This window comes from Lolium perenne, chromosome 7 (genome assembly GCF_019359855.2).
Source record: "Lolium perenne isolate Kyuss_39 chromosome 7, Kyuss_2.0, whole genome shotgun sequence".
Lineage (NCBI taxonomy): Eukaryota > Viridiplantae > Streptophyta > Magnoliopsida > Poales > Poaceae > Lolium > Lolium perenne.
The window spans coordinates 318664067-318674015 of NC_067250.2; positions in this window are offsets into that span (position 1 = coordinate 318664067).

Consider the following 9949-nt stretch of genomic DNA (forward strand, 5'->3'; position numbering starts at 1 on the left):
GAAAGAAGTAGGTAAACTGACTCAACATAAAGTAAAAGAATGGCCCTTCGCAGAGGGAAGCATGGATTACTATTTTTGTGCTAGAGCTTTTCGTTTTGAAAACATAGAAACAATTTTGTCAACGGTAGTAATAAATCATATGTGTTATGTATAGGACATCCTATAAGTTGCAAGCCTCATGCATAGATTACCAATAGTGCTCGCACCTTGTCCTAATTAGCTTGGATTAACATGGATTATCATTGCATAACATATGTTTCAACCAAGTGTCACAAAGGGGTACCTCTATGCCGCCTGTACAGAGGTCTAAGGAGAAAGTTCGCATTGGATTTCTCGCTTTTGATTATTCTCAACTTAGACATCCATATCGGGACAACATAGACAACAGATAATGGACTCCTCTTTTAATGCTTAAGCATTCAACAACAGATAATATTCTCATAAGAGATTGAGGATTTTGTGTCCAAACTGAAACTTCCACCATGATTCATGGCTTTAGTTAGCGGCCCAATGTTCTTCTCTAACAATATGCATACTCAAACCATTTGATCATGAAAATCACCCTTACTTCAGACAAGACGAACATGCATAGGAACTCACATGATATCCAACAAAGGTGTAAAAGTTGATGGTGTCCCCAGAAACATGGTTATCGCTCAACAAGCAACTTATAAGAAATAAGATACATAGCAACATATTCAATACCACAATAGTTTTTAAGGCTATTTTCCCATGAGCTATATATTGCGAAGACAAAGAATAGAATTTTAAAGGTAGCACTCAAGTAATGTACTTTGGAATGGCAGAGAAATAACATGTAGTAGGTAGGTATGGTGGACACAAATGGCATAGTTTTTGGCTCAAGAATTTGGATGCACGAGAAGTAATCCCTCTCAATACAAGGCTTAGGCTAGCAAGGTTGTTTGAAGCAAACTCAACTATGAACCGGTACAGCAAAACTTACATAAAAACATATTGCAAGTGTTATAAGACTCTACACTGTCTTCTTTGTTGTTCAAACACCTTAACCAGGAAATATCTAGACTTAGAGAGACCAATCATGCAAACCAAATTTTAACAAGCTCTATGTAGTTCTTCATTAATAGGTGCAAAGTACATGATGCAAGAGCTTAAACATGATCTATATGAGCACAACAATTGCCAAGTATCAAATTATTCAAGACATTATACCAATTACCACATGAAGCATTTTCCGTTTCCAACCATATAATAATGAACGAAGCAGTTTTCAACATTCGCCATGAACATTAAAAGTAGCACTAAGAACACATGTGTTCATATGCAACAGCGGAGCGTGTCTCTCTCCCATACAAAAAATACTAGGATCCGATTTTATTCAAACAAAAAACGAAAATAAAAGCAAACATACGCTCCAAGTAAAGTACATAAGATGTGACTGAATAAAAATATAGTTTCACTAGAGGTGACCTGATAAGTTGTCAATGAAGAAGGGGATGCCTTGGGCATCCCCAAGCTTAGATGCTTGAGTATTCTTGAAATATGCAGGGATGAACCACGGGGGCATCCCCAAGCTTAGACTTTTCACTCTTCTTGATCATATTGTATCATCCTCCTCTCTTGACCCTTGAAAACTTCCTCCACACCAAACTCGAAACAAACTCATTAGAGGGTTAGTGCATAATTGAAAATTCATATATTCAGAGGTGAAATAATCATTCTTAACACTTTTGGACATTGCACAAAGCTACTGAAAGTTAATGGAACAAAGAAATCCATCAAACATAGCAAAACAGGCAATGCGAAATAAAAGGCAGAACCTGTCAAAACTGAACAGTCCGTAAAGACGAATTTTTCTGGGGCACTTAACTTGCTCAGATGAAAAAGCTCAAGTTGAATGAAAGTTGCGTACATATCTGAGGATCACGCACGTAAATTGGCAGAATTTTATGAGTTACCTACAGACATGGCTGCTAAATTTCGTGACAGTAAGAAATATGTTTCTGCGCAGTAATCCAAATCTAGTATCAACATTACTATCAAAGACTTTACTTGGCACAACAATGCAATAAAATAAAGATAAGGAGAGGTTGCTACAGTACTAACAACTTCCAAGACTCAAATATAAAACAAAAGTGCAGAAGTAAAATAATGGGTTGTCTCCCATAAGCGCTTTTCTTTAACGCCTTTCAGCTAGGCGCAGAAAGTGTGAATCAAGTATTATCGAGAGATGAAGCAACAACATCATAATTTGTTCTAATAATAGAATCATAAGGTAACTTCATTCTCTTTCTAGGGAAGTGTTCCATACCTTTCTTGAGAGGAAATTGATACTTAATATTACCTTCCTTCATATCAATAGTAGCACCAACAGTTCGAAAAAAAGGTCTTCCCAATATAATGGGACAAGATGCATTGCATTCAATATCCAAGACAACAAAATCAACGGGGAAAAGGTTATTGTTAACCATAATGCGAACATTATCAATCCTCCCCAAAGATTTCTTTATAGCATTATCAGCAAGATTAACATCCAAGTAACAATTTTTCAATGGTGGCAAGTCAAGCATATCATAGATTTTCTTAGGCATAACAGAAATACTTGCACCAAGATCACATAAAGCATTACAATCAAAATCATTGACCTTCATCTTAATGATGGGCTCCCAACCATCTTCTAACTTCCTAGGAATAGAAGTTTCAAGTTTTAGTTTATCTTCTCTAGCTTTTATGAGAGCATTTGTAATATGTTTTGTGAAAGCCAAATTTATAGCACTAGCATTAGGACTTTTAGCAAGTTTTTGTAAGAACTTTATAACTTCAGAGATGTGACAATCATCAAAATCTAAACCATTATGATCTACAGCAATGGGATCATTGTCCCCAATATTTTGAAAAATTTCAGCAGTTTTATCACAAACAGTTTCAGCAGTTTTAGCAGCTTCAAGCAGTTTTATACGCTTTGCACTAGGAGTAGAAACATTGCAAACACCAATTATTTTATCATTGATAGTAGGAGGTTTAGCAACATGTGAAGCATCAACATTACTAGTGGTGGTAATAGTCCAAACTTTAGCTACATTATTCTCTTTAGCAAGTTTTTCGTTTTCTTCTCTTTCCCACCTAGCATGCAATTCAGCCATCAGTCTAATATTTTCATTAATTCGAACTTGTATGGCGTTTGTTGTAGCAAATGACTTAATATATTTATCTTCATTAGGCATAACTTTCAATTTTAAAAGATCAACATCAGCAGCAAGACTATCAACCTTAGAAGCAAGAATATCAATTTTACCAAGATTTTCCTCAACAGATTTGTTAAAAGCAGTTTGTGTACTAATAAATTCTTTAAGCATGGCTTCAAGACCAGAGGGTACACTCCTATTATTGTTTTAAGAATTACCATAAGAATTACCATAACCATTACCATTATTAGAAGGATATGGCCTATAGTCGTTACCAAAATTATTCCTATATGCATTGTTGTTGAAATTATTACTTTTAATGAAGTTCACATCAACATGCTCTTCTTGAGCAACCAATGAAGCTAAAGGAACATTATTAGGATCAACATTAGATCTACCATTCACAAGCATAGACATAATAGCATCAATTTTATCACTCAAGGAGGAGGTTTCTTCAACAGAATTTACCTTCTTACCTTGTGGAGCCCTTTCAGTGTGCCATTCAGAGTAGTTGATCATCATATCATCAAGAAGCTTTGTTGCCGCCCCCAAAGTGATGGACATAAAGGTACCTCCAGCAGCTGAATCCAATAGGTTCCGCGAAGAAAAATTTAATCCTGCATAGAAGGTTTGGATGATCATCCAAGTAGTTAGTCCATGGGTTGGGCAATTCTTTACCAAAGATTTTATTCTTTCCCATGCTTGGGCAACATGTTCATTATCCAATTGCTTAAAATTCATTATGCTACTTCTCAAAGATATAATTTTAGCAGGAGGATAATATCTACCAATGAAAGCATCTTTACATTTAGTCCATGAATCAATACTATTCTTAGGCAAAGATAGCAACCAATCTTTAGCTCTTCCTCTTAAGGAGAAAGGAAACAATTTCAATTTTATAATGTCACCATCTACATCCTTATACTTTTGCATTTCACAAAGTTCAACAAAATTATTAAGATGGGCAGTAGCATCATCAGAACTAACACCAGAAAATTGCTCTCGCATAACAAGATTTAGTAAAGCAGGTTTAATTTCAAAAAATTCTGCTGTAGTAGCAGGTGGAGCAATAGGTGTGCATAGGAAATCATTATTATTTATGCTAGTGAAGTCACACAACTTAGTGTTTTCAGGAGTATTCATTTTAACAGTAGTAAATAAAGCAAACTAAATAAAGTAAATGCAAGTAACTAATTTTTTTGTGTTTTTAATATAGAGAACGCAAACAAGACAGTAAATAAAGTAAAACTAGTAACTAATTTTTTTGTATTTTTGATATAGAGAACAAACAAAGCAGTAAATAAAGTAAAGTAAAGCAAGACAAAAACAAAGTAAAGAGATTGAATGTGGGAGACTCCCCTTGCAGCGTGTCTTGATCTCCCCGACAACGGCGCCAGAAAAAATCCTTGATGCGTGCAGATGACACACGTCCGTTGGGAACCCCAAGAGGAAGGTGTGATGCGTACAGCAGAAAGTTTTCCCTCAGTATGAAACCAAGGTTATCGAACCAGTAGGAGTCAAGGAACACATGAAGGTTGTTGGTGGCGGAGTGTAGTGCGGCGCAACACCAGGGATTCCGGCGCCAACGTGGAACCTGCACAACACAATCAAAGTACTTTGCCCCAACGAAACAGTGAGGTTGTCAATCTCACCGGCTTGCTGTAAACAAAGGATTAACCGTATGGTGTGGAAAATGATGTTTGTTTGCGAAGAACAGTAAAGAACAAGTATTGCAGTAGATTGTATTTCAGATGTAAAAGAATGGACCGGGGTCCACAGTTCACTAGTGGTGTCTCTCCCATAAGATAAATAGCATGTTGGGTGAAAAAATTACAGTTGGGCAATTGACAAATAGAGAGGGCATAAGAATGCACATACATATCACGATGACTACTATGAGATGTAATCAGGGCATTACGACAAAGTACATAGACCGCTATCCAGCATGCATCTATGCCTAAAAAGTCCACCTTCGGGTTAGCATCCGCACCCCTTCCAGTATTAAGTTGCAAATAACAGACAATTGCATTAAGTATGGTGCGTAATGTAATCAACACAAATATCCTTAGACAAAGCATTGATGTTTTATCCCTAGTGGCAACATCACATCCACAACCTTAGAACTTTCTGTCACTGTCCCAGATTCAATGGAGGCATGAACCCACTATCGAGCATAAATACTCCCTCTTGGAGTTACAAGTATCAACTTGGCCAGAGCCTCTACTAGCAACGGAGAGCATGCAAGAACATAAGCAACATATATGATAGATTGATAATCAACTTGACATAGTATTCCATATTCATCGGATCCCAACAAACACACCATGTAGCATTACAAATAGATGATCTTGATCATGATAGGCAGCTGATACGTCCAAAACGTATCTACTTTCCCGAACACTTTTGCTATTGTTTTGCCTCTAATTTGTGTATTTTGGATACAACTAACACGGACTAACGCTGTTTTCAGCAGAATTGCTCTGGTGTCTCGTTTTTGTGCAGAAATTCAACTTTCAGGAAAATCCTCGGAATTTATGTCGAAGGGCTTATTTTTCCAGAAGATTCACGGAGCCAGAAGGGCAGGCCTGGGGGAGGCCCAGGGCCCCCAGACACTAGGCCGGCGCGGCCTGGAGGGGGGGGCGCGCCGCCCTAGCGTGTGGCCCCCTCGGCCAGCCTCTGACTCCCCCCTCTGGACTACTTAAGGGTTTCGATCTAAAAACGCGAGACGAGAAGTCGAAGTCGCCAGAAACCATCCAGTACGCCGCCACCATCGCGAAACTCCGTCTCGGGACCAGAAACTCCGTTCTGGCACCTCGCCGGGACGGGGAATCGGAGGAGATCATCGCCATCATCACCACCGACGCCTCTCCATCGACCAACCATGTTTCCCCCATCCATGTGTGAGTAATTCCCCCGCTGTAGGCTGAAGGGGATGGTAGGGATTGGATGAGATTGGTCATGTAATAGCATAAGATTGTTAGGGCATAGTGCCTAGTATCCATAATTGGTACTTTTATGAGTGCCATGATCTCAGATCTGAACATGTTATCAATTCATGATGATATTCATTGCTTTATGATCTTTCCTGCAAATTGTATACACGTATTGTTGTCCGGAACCCGAGGCCCCAAAGTGACAGAAATTGGGACAACCGAAGGGGAAGGCGGTGATATGAGGATCACATGTGTTCACGGAGTGTTAATGCTTTGCTCCGGTGCTCTATTAAAAGGAGTACCTTAATTTCCAGTAGATTCCCTAGAGGCCTGATGTCTACGGGTGCTTCTATTCTTGTAGAAAGTGTTGGGCCTCCAAGAGCAGAGGTTTGTAGAACAGCAGCAAGTTTCCCTTAAGTGGATCACCCAAGGTTTATCGAACTCAGGGAGGAAGAGGTCAAAGATATCCCTCTCATGCAACCCTGCAACCACAAAGCAAGAAGTCTCTTGTGTCCCCAACACACCTAATAGGTGCACTAGTTCGGCGAAGAGATAGTGAAATACAAGTGGTATGAATGAATATGAGCAGTAGTAACGGCGCCAGAAAAGTGCTTGCTGGTGTGCAGTTGATGGTAGTAATATTGCAGGAAGTAAAGATGCAGTAAAACAGTAAACAAGAAGCGATAGCAGTATTTAGGAACAAGGCCTAGGGATCATACTTTCACTAGTGGACACTCTCAACATTGATCACATAACAGAATAAATAGATAGATGCTAGACTCTACACCCTCTTGTTGGATGATGAACACCACTAACTGTGTAGGATTACACGAACCCTCAATGCCGGAGTTAACAAGCTCCACAATATTCAATGTTCATATTTAAATAACCTTAGAGTGCATGAGAGATCAACATAACCAAACCAAGTACTAACATAGCATGCACACTGTCACCTTCACACTACGAAAGGAGGAATAGATCACATCAATACTATCATAGCAATAGTTAACTTCATAATCTACAAGAGATCACAATCATAGCCTACGCCAAGTACTACACGATGCACACACTGTCACCATTACACCGTGCAGGAGGAATAAACTACTTTAATAACATCACTAGAGTAGCACACAGATATATTGTGATACAAAACACATTGCAATCATAAAGAGATATAAATAAGCACTTCACTATGCCATTCATAACAGTGAATAAGTATTCTGTGAAATATAGCCTAAGAGACCCACACGGTGCACACACTGTCACCTTTACACACGTGGGACAAGGAGTCTCCGGAGATCACATAAGTAAAACCCACTTGACTAGCATAATGACATCTAGATTACAAGCATCATCATATGAATCTCAATCATGTAAGGCAGCTCATGAGATTATTGTATTGAAGCACATAGGAGAGAGATTAACCACATAGCTACCGGTACAGCCCCGAGCCTCGATGGAGAACTACTCCCTCCTCATGGGAGACAGCAGCGTTGATGAAGATGGCGGTGGTGTCGATGGAGAAGCCTTCCGGGGGCACTTCCCCGTCCCGGCGGCGTGCCGGAACAGAGACTCATGTCCCCCAGATCTTGGCTTCGCGATGGCGGCGGCTCTGGAAGGTTTCTCGTACCGTGGCTTTTCTGTCCCGTGTTTTAGGCCAGGGACCTTTATATAGGCGAAGAGGCGGAGTTGGAGGGTCGACGAGGCGGTGTCACAGTAGGACGGCGCGGCCCACACCCTGGCCGCGCGAGCCTGGTGTGTGGTGGGCCTGTGGCCCCCCTCTAGCGACTCTCGTGTGTTCTGGAAGCTTCATGCAATCCTAAGACTCTGGGCGTTGATTTCGTCCGATTCCGAGAATATTTCCTTACTAGGATTTCTGAAACCAAAAACAGCAGAAAACAGGAACTAGCACTTCGGCATCTCGTCAATAGGTTAGTTCCGGAAAACGCATAAATATGACATATAATGTGTATAAAACATGTAGATATCATCAATAATGTGGCATGGAACATAAGAAATTATCGATACGTCGGAGACGTATCAGCATCCCCAAGCTTAGTTCCTGCTCGTCCCGAGCAGGTAAACGATAACAAAGATAATTTCTGGAGTGACATGCCATCATAACCTTGATCATACTATTGTAAGCATATGTAATGAATGCAGCGATCAAAACAATGGTAATGACATGAGTAAACAAATGAATCATAAAGCAAAGACTTTTCATGAATAGTACTTTCAAGACAAGCATCAATAAGTCTTGCATAGGAGTTAACTCATAAAGCAATAAATCAAAGTAAAGGTATTGAAGCAACACAAAGGATGATTAAGTTTCAGCAATTGCTTTCAACTTGTAACATGTATATCTCATGGATAGTTGTCAACATAAAGCAATATAACAAGTGCAATAGGTAAACATGTAAGAATCAATGCACACAGTTGACACAAGTGTTTGCTTCTAAGATAGAAAGAAGTGGGTAAACTGACTCAACATAAAGTAAAAGAATGGCCCTTCGCAGAGGGAAGCAGGGATTAAATCATGTGCTAGAGCTTTTTAAGTTTTGAAATCATATAGAGAGTATAAAAGTAAAGTTTTGAGAGGTGTTTGTTGTTGTCAACGAATGGTAGTGGGCACTCTAACTACCTCATCAACCAGACTTTCAAGAGCGGCTCCCATGAAGGACGTTATCTCTACCAGCAAGGTAGATCATCCCTCTTCTCTTTTGTTTACACATGTATTTTAGTTTAGTTTTTATTTTTTTATTTTTTTAGATGATACTCCTCCCAACCTTTGCTTTCTCAAGCCATGGCTAACCGAATCCTCGGGTGCCTTCCAACAATCTCATACCATGGAGGAGTGTCTATTTGCAAAATTAAGTTGCTTACTGATGAATCAGAGCAAAACATGTGAAGAGAATTATTAATGCAAGTTAATTAATTGGGGCTGGGAACCCCATTGCCAGCTCTTTTTGCAAAATTATTGGATAAGCGGATGAAGCCACTAGTCCATTGTGAAAGTCTGTCAAAAGTAAATGACAAGATCGAAAGATAAAACACCACATACTTCCTCATGAGTTATAAAACATTGACACAAATAAGAGATAATAGCTTTTGAATTGTTTAAAGGTAGCACATGAAGTATTTGCTTGGAATGGCAGAGAAATACCATGTAGTAGGTAGGTATGGTGGACACAAATGGCATAGTTTTTGGCTCAAGGATTTGGATGCACGAGAAGAATTCCTCTCAATACAAGGCTAGGCTAGCAAGGTTGTTTGAAGCAAACTCAAGTATAAAACGGTGCAGCAAGACTCACATATGAAGATATTGTAAGCATTATAATACTTTACATCGTATTCCTTGTTGTTCAAACACCTTAACCAGAAAATATCTAGACTCTAGAGAACAATCGTGCAAACCAAATTTTAACAAGCTCTATGTATTTCTTCACTGATAGGTGCAGAGTATATGATGCAAGAGCTTAAACATGAGCACAACAATTGCCAAGTATCAAATTATTCAAGACATTTTACCAATTACTACATGTAGCATTTCCCGTTTCCAACCATATAACAATGAACGAAGTAGTTTCAACCTTCGCCATGAACATTAAAAGCTAAGAACACATGTGTTCATACGAACCAGCGTAGCGTGTCTCTCTCCCACACAAGCATTTATTCAAACAAAAATACAAACAAAAGCACACAGACACTCCAAGTAAAGTACATAAGATGTGACTGAATAAAAATATAGTTTCAAGAAAAGAAACCTGATAAGTTGTCGATGAAGAAGGGGATGCCTTGGGCATCCCCAAGCTTAGATGCTTGAGTCTTCTTGAAATATGCAGGGATGAACCA